The 14695-nt window shown below is 35.2% G+C and overlaps 3 long non-coding RNA genes across 9 annotated transcripts; all 3 read left to right on the top strand.

The window, feature by feature from the left end:
* LOC141281417 (uncharacterized) lies at nucleotides 1-3026 on the top strand. The gene is made up of 5 exons (XR_012335722.1): nucleotides 1-292; nucleotides 1827-1883; nucleotides 2021-2084; nucleotides 2367-2428; nucleotides 2588-3026. It is a non-coding gene; the product is annotated as an uncharacterized lncRNA (long non-coding RNA).
* Nucleotides 3027-9019: 5993 nt separating this feature from the next.
* LOC141281437 (uncharacterized) lies at nucleotides 9020-10281 on the top strand. The gene is made up of 3 exons (XR_012335775.1): nucleotides 9020-9805; nucleotides 9895-10043; nucleotides 10254-10281. It is a non-coding gene; the product is annotated as an uncharacterized lncRNA (long non-coding RNA).
* Nucleotides 10282-10300: 19 nt separating this feature from the next.
* On the top strand, nucleotides 10301-14220 carry LOC141281436 (uncharacterized). Of its 7 annotated transcripts, XR_012335772.1 has the most exons (7): nucleotides 10301-10444; nucleotides 10983-11059; nucleotides 11136-11251; nucleotides 11376-11463; nucleotides 11569-11683; nucleotides 13582-13620; nucleotides 13715-14220. It is a non-coding gene; the product is annotated as an uncharacterized lncRNA (long non-coding RNA). The 7 variants fall into 7 exon arrangements; XR_012335774.1 differs by lacking the exon at nucleotides 11136-11251 and having other exon boundaries at nucleotides 10301-10440; XR_012335773.1 differs by having other exon boundaries at nucleotides 10301-10440; nucleotides 10983-11251.
* Nucleotides 14221-14695: the final 475 nt, after the last annotated feature.

Genomic DNA, 14695 nt, shown 5'->3' with positions numbered 1-14695 from the left:
CTGTTAGATGTCGCTGTAGATTTAGCAGTACATTACTGTAAAAATCCACAGTACTATACTGTATGTGTACATTACAGTACAGTACTGCAGTTCATAATGCATTCTGGGTAAATTTGTTTGAGCGGGAAAATTTTACAGTATATTTTGGTCTTGATGTAACCTTGCTGTAGCCATTGCTGTAATGTGCCAGGTGTACTTGCAATAATCAGAGAAAGTGCGCCAGAGTCAAATCACACAGACAGCACAACTCCTGGCTGCAGCTGAAGGAGGACGATTGATTTCTGGCAGTTCGGTAAGTTTGAAATATTTCTGTTTCATGAAAACTTAATTTTTAGTTTAAGAATGTTGTCAATATTTTGTCACAATATTGTTTTAAACGTGCAATGAGAGAGAAAAACGGTCGCCAACAAAGTTTCAATCTCCCTCAGAAAGTAAGCTAACGTTACCACCAGATGTCTACCGCTGCTTTAACTCGCTTTATACCTTTATTAATGAATATAGGGTTGTTTTAACTAAATTATGAGGGTTTTGGTGAGTTTATATTGTGTTGAAAGTGTGGTGACAATGAAACTATTTTTAACGAAATGGACAAAGACCACCCGCCAGCGCAATCTTGCGGTCCCGGCATAATGGTCGTTTATATCTGCGTTTCATCCGTTCAGTTAGCGTCAGAGAAAAGTATTAAGTTCGACTGTTTGGCAAGGCTGACTCGTGGTTGTAAACAGACAGGACTTGACACGCCGTACACAGCATACTGTAGTACCGCAGTCCTCCTCCACAGAAGTGAAAACAAGAAACCTCATATTTAACTGGATACATGCATCGAACTCATCGCAGCTTTAACTTCGACCAAATATCATTCAGACCTGGGCTCATCTTAATATCAGATGAACGAAAGGGATTGCCGCGCTTATTGTTGTTGTTATTATATTACGGTAACGTTATATCAGCAAAAGCAGAGAATATCTTCTCTAAAGCGTTTTTCACGTCCAGTAAGTTGTCCAATACATTTTTATGACATATTGTTTCCACCACTTCAGATGCATTACACGCTGTATATAAGTTTCCAAAACACATCAAATCAATGCACGAAAAGAGAATGGGCTCCGCATTTACGTACCTTTGTCTTCTCGTCTCTGTCATCTGATCCTTCATCTCTGGATGTAAAATAATCCATAATAACATCGTGTAGGAAACTGGCATCACCAGGATTGCTCAGATTTAGGCGATCATGTTTATCTTTAAAGTGAGCAGCTAGCTACTTAGTTAAAAAACTTTGCGTGAAATAGCGTGTTACACCGCAGCCGGTCCGGGTTAAACATTAGGGGCAGTCTTTTTACCTTGTCACTATAAATCGCTATTTTCTGCACTAAACGAGACATTTTCGGAGATTTTCTGTAGACAAGATGTTATAGAATAATAATAAAAAAAGACTTATTTAGATATTTATATATAATATATAATATAACAACTAATATATATATATATATATATATATATATATATATATATATATATATATATATATATATATTTGTTTTACAACTGACTAAACACTTACAGAAAGGTTTTATTTGTTAGCATAGCATGATAATTAATACATTTTTAAATCAATCACTTTGTCTCTGCACAATGAACATTATCAAATATTATTAATGTTGTAAAATATATTGTTCATTGTTAGTTCATATTAGCTAAGGCATTACCAAATGTTAAGTAATAAACTATTGTAGTAAAGTGTTACTAAATTTTCTTTTACCATTTCTTTCACAATGTCTACTTATTTCTATGGCTAACAGATTTTGTAACATTTGTCTTTTTTACAGTCTTACCATTGCTTGTAAGCTGGATTGGGTAAGATGGATCATCTTTAAAGGCACCAGGCAAGTACATGATGTACAGTTACAAGTCATGTATTTTTTTGACTGCAATATTAAATGCTTTCACGTCACATGTAAAAGTACACAGGAATGTGGCTGATCACTTTTTATTTCTAGTTTACCTGAGTGGCACTTTTCAGGAGTTAAGGCAGATGTGGAGGCACAACGGGTGATACCAGACACACACCAAGCACATTATGTTCGGTAAGTTTGTACTTTACCACTACAGTTTCTTTAAATACCCATGTATACACTCATTCACAATTCCCACACACAACACTGTAACACGACCATACACAACATGTACACAATTGTCTTTGTTTGCCATGTAGAAATATACAAACAGAAATATTCAGACTTTGGTTATAAGAAATTTAATAATTGTATTTATTTAGCAGAGGTGTCCCTGGACTTTATTGACAAAAGATTTTGTTTTCAGAATAAAAAGTTGTGTCCAAATCAGTAACAATTGTACTTTCTGTTCAGGACATTCAATCATGACAGGATCCAGGTGGATGCTGTCCATTGAGGAAAGAGTTTGTTCCGAGGTAAGTGAATCTTCTGTATTTTTATGTAATTAGGTGTGGAACAGTAGAATAAGAGCAAAAGGTTTCAGAATAGGAGTAAATTCAAGGCTGAGTTTAGTTTTTTAAGAATCTTTTTCTATCTTATATTTGTTGACTTAATGTTTATGATATTTCTAACAGGTTTCTGGATATAATTAATTCCAAAGATGGGAAGAAGTGCACATCCAGACAAGGAGCAAGCAAAAAGACAAGGAACTTGGTGCAGAGAAAAGCTGTGGCCATTAACCCCCATGTGAACAGCTTCATGCAGTCCCTGATTGAGTTCGAATGGACGACTTCAAAGTAAAGGCCACTGTGGTCTGTCTGCCACAGTTTAATTTTTAATTTATTTTTAGTGTTAAATGAAATTCAAGTAGAATATTTAAAACTATGGGCCAGTGTTGTTTTTACCACAGTGAAATGTTACCTTTTAGTCGATGATGGACATTAAACTGAAAACTTCAAACTATGGACCAGTGTTCTATTTGCCAGAGTTAAATATGTTACAGCAGGGGTCTCCAAACTTGTTTATACTTATTGATTTTATTTTATTTAACTTGTTTATATGTTTATTATTGTTTAAAATCTTGTTTTAAATATGTTTTGTTTCAATTAAATGTTTTTTTAAATACAATTTTGATACATACATTGCTTGGATTGCCTTTTAATTCATTATGTTTTAATTTAGCATTTTTACCATATTAATAACTATAGATTTAAACCTAAATATCTAGCTATTATATATAATATTATTGTATTAACTGTAATAAGTAATAAATAGTATTTATGGGTCAATATAGACATTACAGTAAATTACTGTAGACTACTGTAATAAAATATTGTAAAATTACAGTACAGTACTGCTTTGTAACTATACAGTACTAGTTTGTGTACTGTAAAATGTTATTACAGTACAGTACTGTAAAACCAAAATACAGTAACTTACTGGCAACCGTGCTGCCAGTACCGTACTGTAAAAATACAGGGAAATCGTTAACAGTGTATATAAAGTGCTTTGTGTGCTGCAGAAAAGTGCTATATAAATGTCTTAAATTATTATTATTATGTAAGCAGGAAAAAGCGCATAGATTCCGATATTCTCAGAATGGTTTCAGGCCTCATTCATAAGGTGGACTCCACCCGCGATAACTTGACTCTTCTTAGCAGCGCAATGGAGGACAACGGCTCCACTGTTGAAGTTTTATAAAGTTTTTGTAACAAATATAAAGCTCTGTAATCTTGTATTATCATTGTATCCATTGCACATCATGACATTTTACTTCCTCTGTGGTTTAAGCTGTTCAGGGTCAGTATGTCTGTCTTGAATTGTTTAGCCAAGTGTTTAGTGTAAATGCAGATCAGAAGCGAATCGCTTTTAAATGATGATGTAAGCTTGTTGTCAAAAAAATTGAAAACAGGCCGCAAATCAGAATTGGGCACCAAGATTTGCAGTGTAAATCCAGCCTATGTGTATCTGTCTATCTGTCTGCAGTAGACATGTCATCCATAAGGCATGGCCTTAAAAGAGGTGGAGATGAATTCTGACCTCTGCTCCCACCAGATAAATCCCTGTCCTGCTTTCAGAGAGAACCGATGACTGAAATATTGCCCTGTGGGACTTGGATAGTTCTTTATTGCCTCTTGGAATTGCTGAGTGACAAGTCCATTCCAGTATGGATCAGTTTTACGGTACCACGTTCAGTGCCAAAATAGTCTGAATTCTTAAAACTCAACTAAATGTCTCAGACTAACAAATCTATCTGTAAGAATACAGCTCATGTTCCAAAACCACAGCTCTAAGTTTGACTGGCAAAAATTTAAATCAGGTCTTGCGTGCAGAAATGTTTTCATGGGATCTTCTCCCGACAGCAGCACATGGGACTTCTGGTGTTTTAAACAGGGCTGTAACAGGACTCGTGTGAGCAACGATCTAGTTCCATTGGCATGTGGTTGAGAAGCCCTCTCTGGCAACAGTGAGATTGCAAAATTGAGTAAGTGAAAGTGATAATCTGTTTTTAAAAATAGATTCGCAAACCTTCACAAAAACAACTCTAGGAGTTTTGGTTTTCACCATTATACGCTACAATGGCAATCAGAGGAGCATGTGATAAAGTTGCAAAGATAGCGCTTGTTGCTTTGTAAATGTGGAAAACTGTAATGGCCGTTTTGGGTGAAGGGAATATCTGTCAACGTCTGGAATGTTCCAAGGAAAATAAACAAATTACTGCTGCATTTTTTTGTCTTCCCTTTCTAAGCGAAAAACAGGAGTTGTAAAAGTAAATCAGTTTTATTTTAGTTCAAGGTTAGAGCCAGTCATCTCTGGCCCTTGGAGTGCCATCTTTCAGTTCCTCAGCAAAAACATGTGTTCAAGGTACGGTTACAGCAGCTGGGCCGGTCAGTTCATGATAGTCTTTGACACATCTTTTATCAGGGCACTACCATGTTCTTGCTCTTTCAATAGAGGAACAAGGCAAGCAGAGCCGCTTTGGCTTTTTTGTTTGTCCAAGCTAATTGGGTTGCTCCAGCTGTGCGTAAGTTACAACGTAGCCTAGTTACGACGTAAATGGGCACTAAGTTACAACTTACACACTACTAAATGTATTTCCGCTGCACCATTGAACTTAGTTTAAACATCGATGTGCTCGTCATTGATTATGAAGAGCCGCAAGTTCGTCAACGAGTTTTCAAGAACTGTTTTGTTTTCTGTGTTTCCTTCAATTAAAATGAAATTTTAATTTTCTTTCTGTTTATTTTCTCCTCCATGTGTGGGATAGATATTTTTAATTGAAAGCGTAATGTTTTGAGTTCGAAAACGTATGCTTTAACTCTTTCCCCGCCAGCATTTAAAAAAAACAGTTGCCAACCAACGCCAGCATTTTTCATGATTTTAACAAAAGTTTAATGCCTTCCAGAAAATGTTCTTCTTTAAATATATAAACAAACAATATATCAATATATATATTGACCCACCAATCAAAATCAAAATATGCCCTCGCCCTAGTTAATTGACTGTACTCATTAAAGTTCAATATGTTTATTTGCAAAGAAAAGTTCATGCTTTTAATTCAGTTATTTACTTATGAGCAGTTTGTGGCCTATTTGTATTTTAGTTGTATGGTTAATGCCGGCATAGTAAAGTTTGGCCCTCATAAGGGGACATTTTTTAATTTGAAAGAAAAACAACTGATGATACTGTACTTCTGTGGAAATCAAATGTTTGAGAGATTATTTAAATGATCCGAGATGTTTCACTACAATAAAGCAACGTGCCAACGCCACTTCGACAAAAGTCCTCCCATTGGACAGTTATTAAAGGTGAGCTATGCAGATCATTTCTCTCTCTGAATGTATGGATGGAGCTTGTGGCCTGTAGTGCACGTCTGGCACTGTGAGAACAGAAACCTATACAGCCGTCATGTGCTTACGCAGAGTGCACTATCGAGTAACTTTTACCAGCAGCGTGAAAATGATACAGTGACCTTAAAGCCAAGGGGACTTTACATTCACCCACCGAAGTGATGAACTGATTTATACCAGCTTTGAATAAATCAAACATAGATATGCGTTAAAGATCCACAATTACATGAGGGCTAACACAACGCCAGATGTCACAAGCAGCAGACGTAAATCATATTAAGTGTGAGGTAGATGTTGGATTAGGTGTGAGTTGAAACAGTAAGACGTTAATAATTAATAAGGAAATTATTTCTTCTTTTCCATTTTGTGAGCAAGACCCAGATAGACATTCTTTGGTTGCAACACCTTGTTCCAGATATCAGTCTGACCATCAACTTCTCACGGACCATGTCATCAAGGGAATTTGCAACGCGATCCGGTTATCTGACAAGCTGAGCGTGCTGGAAACTATGCCTGATCTCGTAAAGCATTTACAGGGCACTTGTTGACTGTGGGGCTCAGGACTGGATCTAATGGAAGGTCACTTGAGCATGTCTTCAGGTTTATTGCAGGGATGCTGGAAGTGGTCCCACTCATACCATATCTGTCAGTCTCCGGCAAACTTGCAACTTGAGGACCATATACTGTCCACTTGTAAACATTCAGGCAAGTGATACAGTAAAAGACCTCTCTGCTGTACATCTGTTTTTATGCTGTGCTATTAAAAGACTAAGGTGAACATTTAAGGTATAATATATAGCCAAAAGATCATTATGTCAAAACAACCCCTGGAGGGTGTGCAGACCCCAAAACAAAGTAGAGGGGATTATTTCTATATGAAGCAAGATTATTAGTTTTCATGAATATTGTTTAGAAAATAAAAAAAAATATGTATGAAAATATGTATATTTAGGCAAGTAGTATAAAAACTGTAAATATTAGAAATGCATCTATATTAAATTTTTCTACTACAGAAATGTTTCAGCCTACAAAAGGCTGCATCTTCTGGAGGTGGCATAACGTCATTAAGCCTGGATTATTTAAGTTAACTGAGCATTACATTCTTGAAAGCTTGTCAGAATCTATAGGCATGTAACTATTTTCATCCTTTTATTTAAAATTACTCCCCCTAGCAACAATTTATTTTTGGACAGTTTATATCTGGATACACTGCTGTATTATTTATAATGCTGTTAATTGTTTTAATAAAAAAACTGGACATTACATATGCAAGCCATAAGCATATTACAATAATTTACAATTAACAATTAAGAAAAACAGTTAACTTTGTAATTGTTAATATTCTGAAATGAGACAAATGAGACCACTATTCTTTTGAAAAATGGCCAACATTTCTCAGACTGGTGCATCACTTTTTGTGTCCCCCCAAACACTTCCATTGTCATTTGTTCTGCTTTCAGCACCTTTCTGTATTTGTTTGTGTTGTTATAATTTGTAACACGTTTCTGTATTTGTGTTGTGTGGATTTGCAAAGCATTCCTGTATATGTGCTTTGTTGTGAGGATTTAAAATGCATTTCTGTATTTGTCTGTGTTTTAAGGAACACGTTTCTGTTTTTGTGTTGTGAGGATTTGCAACGCATTTCAGTTTTTGTTTTTGTTGTGAGGATTTGCAAAACGTTTCTGTATTTGTTTGTGTTGTGAGGATTTGCAGCATTTTTTCTGTGTTTGTGTTGTGAGGATTTGCAACACGTTTTTGTATATGTTTTTGTTGTGAGGATTTGCAACGGGATTCTGTATTTGTGTTGTGAGGATTTGCAACATGTTTTCTGTGTTTGTGTTGTGAGGATTTGCAACACGTTTTTGTATTTGTTTTTGTTGTGAGGATTTGCAACGGGATTCTATATTTGTTTTGTGAGGATTTGCAACGCATTTCTGTATTTGTTTTTGTTGTGAGGATTTGCAACACGTTTCTGTGTTTGTGTTGTGAGGATTTGCAACACGTTTCTGTATTTGTTTTTGTTGTAAGGATTTGCAACACGTTTCTGTATTTGTGTATTGCGGATTTGCAACGCATTTCTGTATTTGTTTTTGTTGTAAGGATTTGCAACACGTTTCTGTATTTGTGTAGTGAGGATTTGCAACACGTTTCTATATTTGTGTTGTGAGGATTTGCAACACGTTTCTGTATTTGTGTAGTGAGGATTTGCAACACGTTTCTATATTTGTGTTGTGAGGATTTGCAGACTGTTTCTGTATTTGATTTTGCCAATATACCAATATATAAAAAGGAAACCAAGGCCGAAAAACCGAAACCGAAACACCGAAAGAAATTATTATGCCAATTATTAGTACAATTGCATTTATGGCTATCACTGTGTACGTATTAACTTTACTAGGGGTGTGTGACGGATCAAAAAACTCACAGTTCGGATCATATTACAGTTTTTGAGGCAGAGATCAGATTATTTTTCAGATCAGCAAAAAGAGGGTGGGAAAAATCTAATAAACAATAAAGAAATTGCAAACATTTTTAAAAAAAGAACAAAGTTGTATATTAATAAGGTCTGAAATTAGCATTAGGTAGAGAAATCAAATTAAATGAATCACAACACAATAAATTAAATATATTATTATTTTTAGAGCTATTTGTCTCTTTGTCATGGGTTGTTTGATTAACATTAATGACACACACTTAAGTAGGTTAATCTTTAAGCAGAGACTGGTTTCTGACTGTAACCTATACATACACTTAAGACATAAACAAATGTTTTTATTAGAAAAAGAAAACTGTGGAGATATTTTTTTTAACGTGTCTCTCTCGTATGTGCACTATTAAGGGCACTTAAGCGCGTGCACACACAGAGACCGAGGATGAATCCCAAACAGCGCAACAGTCGCTCCACATAAAAACGTTGCGTTGTGTTTTGTTGCTTTATTCGCCAAATGTATGTTATTGGATGAGACACATTAGCGCGACTCTCTCTAAGTTTACACATCAAGACATGCTTAATCTTTGCAGACGCGAACAAACAGCTCGACCGTGAGTGAAAGCCAAGCGCTAGCGCACAGATGGGAGGGGTGCAGTTGACATTCATTTTGGTTGACATTTTCGGCTGGATTTTTTATTTCGGCCCGAAACCTTAAATGCCATTTTCGGCAGAAATTTTCGGCGACTGAAATTTCGGTGCACCCCTAATATATATATATATATATATATACACTGTAAATAATTTTCGTTGTTTTCACAGTTTTTTACTGTTTTTCTCGACAGTTTCTTACTGTATAAGTTGTTTACAGTTTGTTACTATAGATTTGTTGTTTCCACAGTATTTTAATGTATTTTCAACAGTTTTTTACTGCATAAGCTTTGTACAGTAGGCTACTGTAGTTTTCCAATGCATTATGGGAAATATTACTCTGAATACAGTATTACCAACCAACTGCAAAACACAATGACAAACGTCTATTTATATCTTAAATGCTTAATTTTTTTGTGAGATATTTGGTTTAATGTCTGTTTTCACATCAGATGCTCGGTGTGTTCCTTTAACATAAATCAGGTGCCTTTTCTGAGGCTTTAATGAAATCACCAGCCAATTCAATAGACATACCATCAGTTCTTAATATTGTTGCCTCTGTGTCACAAAATGTATTTTTAAGATTAGTTTAGGCGATAATATATATATGTATAATCTTCAAATAGCAGTCGATTAGTTAAAAAAGCGCTAATTTTAGAATTTGATTAAACAAATGCGGAGGGTTCAGGCGCGAGTCGGTCACGTGATGTGCTCCTCAGTTCTGTCAGTAGGGGGAGTGGGAGAACGCGTGTGTGTCGTCGTATCTGTTCTGCTCATCTAGCGCGTATTTCTTTATTAATATCTGCTGGGTGAATATTAATACGTATATGCTAACATTAATTTTGTGACCACAAAATGACAGCGAGCTATTATACGAGATATTGTGTCGTCGTGTTTGTCTTCACTCACTTCATCATTATCTGGTAAGTGCTATATGCAATATCTGGTATGAGACTTTATTGGCACTAAAGGGTTCTTTCGGCTAAATTTTACTTAATTTCTGTCATAACAGCAAACAACTTCTGCAACTACACAATGATTGTCTGCCTGTGTGCAAAATAAAGCACGTTCACTGTGTAAAACCCCGCGCAGGGCATTTTCAAATTAACGGTCAGGGCGAGTCTGAGCTTATCGTGTTGTGTTGACAGAGACTTTGCTGAGGTAAGTAAGTGAAATAAATTAATGTGTTAAATAAATAACGTTATAAACTTGAATTATGTTGTGCCAGAATACGTTGTTTAATGAATATCTGTGGAATAGGTTTAAAATAATACATTAATGACTGAACGTGAACTTGACTGAACATTATGGCAGCTAGAAGTATTGAAAAGACGTATAATAGATTTAACAATGTTTTATCTTCTTTATTAGTGTATGTAAATCTGGGCTACAGTCCACGAGAAATTTCCTACGGTAGATTTACGCCTGCATGCTGGTCCTTTCGTCTATCGCGGGGATATCATCACTTCAGCGGACATCGCACTGAAGAGATCCTGTGCTTGCGTGGCGGTGTGTTTGTGTGCTCACTTGGATTGAGACCAGCAGTGCTTTTTTAAAAGTGGGTGAGTACTAACTTATTATTGTGTAGTTTCATAAAAGCCTTACTCTTTTCAGTCACATAACTTTTGTTCATCTGCTAATAATAGGACTATCCATACACAAAGATGTATTGTGGATTTAAGTAATATCTGCGAATATTTATGTGAAAATGTATTAGTGTTCTGCTGACATGAGATCTGAAATTGTGTTCTAGGACCTGATATGGATTAATCCAATGATCAACGTTTTCCTTTGTATCCCTGTTTTGTATACGCTGCCATTACATGATGGTCATATGTCCCGGATGATCGGGAGAAGTCACGTGGTTCAATTATTATTTTTTTTTACGTGGTTCAATTTTTTTTTCAATTTTTTTTACCATGCATTTAGCATCAGGCAAAGCCTGCAATCAATCTATTAAGACAGAAACAATATCTTACTTATTATTATGTTGTTATGACAATATCATGTGATCATCTGAGTTAGAACAAAATCTATTCATTTTCAGGTATTACTGTGCAAGTTCCCTGAATCATTCTGTTGAAATGTTATGTGTTTAAGATTCTTTATGACATCAAGATGTGGTTTGGGAAGGACCTTCATCTAAATCTGAAGACAGGACATACTGGCTCAAAAAGGTACAATATTTTTTATACCCAATTTGAAATGTTGAACAATTACTTTACTTTACTTTACTGTACTGGACTGGTCAAGCGTTTGGTCAGGAACTGCCTATACACTTGAAAAATGCACAGAACTGGAACAGCACATCAGTTGGGAGCACATTAACAAGGATGAAATTTATCCAATAATTATTTTAATATTTATAGGTAAGCAACTACTTGCTGAGTGTATTTAATGAGTGTGTATTAATCTCTTACAGCTCCCATACTTAGTACAGTATATTTTAATCAGTGTGGCAATAACTTGTGTTTTATTTTTATGTTTACACAGGTGTTTCTGATATGGAGAAAAACCCAGCACTGCTCATTTTATTTCTTCATCTTGAGAATACCGCAAGTTTACCTTTTGTCTGGAAAATGTAAGTTTTGAGTTTGGCTAACAATAGAGGTTAGATTTTGATGCAATTTATTACTCATCTCTTTAACTTGTATTTTTAGTTACTCAGTACATGTTATTTTCACAGGATTCAGCAAAGCTAACACCAACAACAATTTTTCATGGCACTTTAAACCACCTTGATGTGAGGAGCCAGCATCAGAATGGATGGTGTCAATATCCTGAAAGTGGAGGTAACAGAGGTACTGTATCTCTTTTTTGTCTCCTTCAGTGTAGCATGTCCAAACCCATCATTGCACACTAAACGTTAAACATTTTTGGTGACTACAAAAGACAGTCTATAACACTTCTAAAATTGTACAAACAACGTATTTCTATAAATTGTTTTGCCATAACAAACCTTACTTAGTGGTAATTGGTTTGTATATAGTTTTGTGTAAATTTGTTCATTTAACGTCTTAAGTTTGGAATGGTCTATACGGAATTAGTTTTGTGTTTATTGATAATAATTATTATAGTTAACACATTTATTTATTTCATACACCAGTTATTATTTATGGGTAGGGGTGTGACGGTCATTATATAACCGTGAGACCGACGGTTATAGTTGAACACCGTCATTAGAACTCTATAACCGGCAAAACCGTGTTATTAAAATATTTTTAAAAACATTTTTTATCAAAGAATTTTAAAATACTAATTAAAAACAATTGTTAACAGTCTGTGTTACACGCCCCCTCATGTTCTCACGCAGTGAAAATACAGAGCGGAGCAACACTGACAACGCGCTGACATACAGGACAAACCAGGTTACTTTTCGGTTACTTTTGAGATTAAACATATTAAACAAAGTCTCACCTTTCAAATCATCTCTTCCGTCAGTACACTCCCCTTTTCAAGTTCAAATCCTCCCATGCTAACCTACTAACTCTCCTGAACGCACATTCACTGCTTGCTGTTAATTTTAAAGAAACGTAGAGCAAGTAGCTAATCAGTGTCTAGTTTATTCAAACGCCGGGTGAGCACTGTGCAGCGCGTCTGTGGAGAGCGTTTGCTGCGCGTGGCCATTGTGCTTTTACACCGGTTGCGTTTGCAGCGCATAGTGTGCAGTTTAATAACAATCTGAAGTTCACATTACTTTCTTTTACCTGCATTTATGAGCAAAACCTCTTCAATACGCTTTAAATCCACATTGTTTTTGTGCTGTTCTGTACTGACAGATATATATAGACACAATTACAGACATAAAAAGCCCATGGCACAAATATGTTTCTCTAAAGATTATTAAGATAGATGATAGATAGAGGATTAATTTATGCTGGGCAGAGAGTGACAGCGCAGTCTTCTTGCAATAGTGTGTTTTTTAAATATTTCATTGCTTTCTGTTAAATTGTTCAACATTATTACTGTTTGAAACACACTTGGCATAACATTCATGATTTTATGGTAAAATGACACTTTCCCGTCAATCCACGAGCATTTAAACGAGCAAAACACACCCCATCGACAGTTATGTTACGAACCGTCACATTTGACTCATGTCATAACCGACATCACCAATTCTGAAACCGGCACACCCCTATTTATGGGTAATATTTGTGTCATGTTTTAGTCACTGAAATGTGTAAAATCGTGCAAAAATATTTAATAGTCTACCTGTGGTCTATTAAATATTATTTATTCAAAATGTAATTCTACTTCGCAGTGGTGGCTGGTGACTTCTCTCCTAAGTGGTGCAAATTCAAAATATGTGTTCAGAGTGTAATGTGTGTTGCTCATCATGTCAAAGTATGCGTTCGTTGTGTCATGTTAACCATGTGCATCTTGCCTTATGTGAAAATACGTGCCTGCTGTAAAAGCGTCAGAAGGGTTTATGATTTTATGACACTCACTTTCACAAAATACTCGCAAGACACTAACTTAACACTAAACTCTGATTACACATGAGATTTAGCGAGATCGTTTATAATAAACCCCTTTGAAGCATCTGCAGCAGACACGCATTTTGACATGATGCGTGATACACATAAGTTTACATGACGCGCTTAATACATGTTGTGACAAGCTTTGCATCGTGTTATTTAAGCTTTCAGTAATGTTATTGTAACATTCTCCGTAATATTTTCTCTGTTCTCTCAAGGTGGATCTCGAGACTTGGCCATGTTCTAGATTATAACTGGTGAGCTCAAAGTACATTATTGCTAAAAACAAGCATTTTAGATGATTAGTTAATTTTTTGACTTATTATTAATTTGTTTTATCATTTGTTACAGGATTATCACAAGTGCTGTCGCCCCTGCTGTATATGACGCCCCCACCACCTACACCAGGTGTAGGAAATGTCGGTCCTGGAGTGCCGTTGTCCTGCAGAGTTTTGCTCCAGCTCTAAACAAACACACCTGAACAACTAGATCTGAAGAGTCACCAGAAAACTACAGGTAGGCGAGGTTTTATCAGGGTTGGAAATGAAATCTGCAGGATTTCGGCACTCCAGGACCGACGTTGCCTACTACTGACCTACACCTTCATCCTGCCACCACCACCCATACTACCTACAAAAAACTGTATTGTAATTATGCTTTTCACTGTATTGTATGATGTGGTTTTCTCATTTAGGGTAACTACACTATGGCAACAATTGGATACATTGATTGCTGACTGATTTTGTTATTTTTTCTTTACTTTTTGTTTAAAATCTAATCATTTTTTTGTTATTTTTGTTAATATTGTTACAAATATACAGTTAAAAACTGCACAATAAATTGTCTGCTTTTAAAGATATAGTTGTTGTCTTTATATTTAACATCAACCAATAAAATAACAGTATTTAATTTAATCTTAAAAAATACAGTAGTATATATTTTACACTGTAAAATAAATAACAGTAAAATTGGAAAATACAGTAGTATATATTTTATACTGTAAAATAAATAACAGTAACATTTCCAGTATAACAGTAAAATGCTGTATGTTGGATCTTACAAAAAACAGTATAATACTGTACTTCATTTTGCAGTATCCTTTAAACTACTGTCATTCTTTCTACAGTAATTTTACAGTTGTTTGAAATACAGGAACTACTGGATAATTGTTGCCAGTAAGTTACTGTTAATTTGACAATAAACTTTTTACAGTGTATATATATATATATATATATATATATATATATATATATATATATATATATATATATATATATATATATATATATATATATGTGTGTGTGTGTGTGTGAGTGTGTGTGTGTGTGTGTT

This window comes from Paramisgurnus dabryanus, chromosome 22 (genome assembly GCF_030506205.2).
Source record: "Paramisgurnus dabryanus chromosome 22, PD_genome_1.1, whole genome shotgun sequence".
In the NCBI taxonomy this organism is placed as follows: Eukaryota; Metazoa; Chordata; class Actinopteri; order Cypriniformes; family Cobitidae; genus Paramisgurnus; species Paramisgurnus dabryanus.
The sequence above is the reverse complement of the archived record's forward strand: the minus strand, read 5'-3'. Positions and strand labels throughout refer to the sequence as shown.